The following is a 501-nucleotide window of genomic DNA, read 5'->3' on the forward strand; positions in this document are numbered from 1 at the left end:
ATTAAAACTTGCATATATATGCGCTACACCAAATACTAACTCATCATCACGAGAATTTCCTCCTAAACCACCTCCTGTTGCTGTTGCTGTTGCTGCTGCTGCTGCTGCTGCTGGTGCTGCTGCTGATGCTGATGCTGCACCGCTACCTGACTCTCCTTCGCCCTTCTTTGATGCCATTTTCTTTTGTTTTTTGTTTTTATTTATTTTGTTTTCGGTTTTTAGGGAGAAACTGCAGCAGCAGCAGCAGCAGCAGCAGCAGCAGCACAACAGATTATGGTTATATTACACCCACAGAACTGCTGCTAAGGAAGATACACTGCAGCACCAAAATATAAACCCAACCACAAACCCTCAACAGCAACAAATATATGCATCCTTCGCTCCTGTTTGTGCTGCTGCTGCTGCGAGAGCAGCAGCAGCAACAGCAGCAGCAGCAGCAGCAGCAGCAGCAGCAGCAGCCCCCCCACAACAGCCCAGCCCCTACATGCAGCAGGCCGCCCC

Source organism: Eimeria mitis, genomic scaffold, assembly GCF_000499745.2.
Source record: "Eimeria mitis Houghton genomic scaffold, Emh_scaff1279, whole genome shotgun sequence".
NCBI classification, from domain to species: Eukaryota; Apicomplexa; class Conoidasida; order Eucoccidiorida; family Eimeriidae; genus Eimeria; species Eimeria mitis.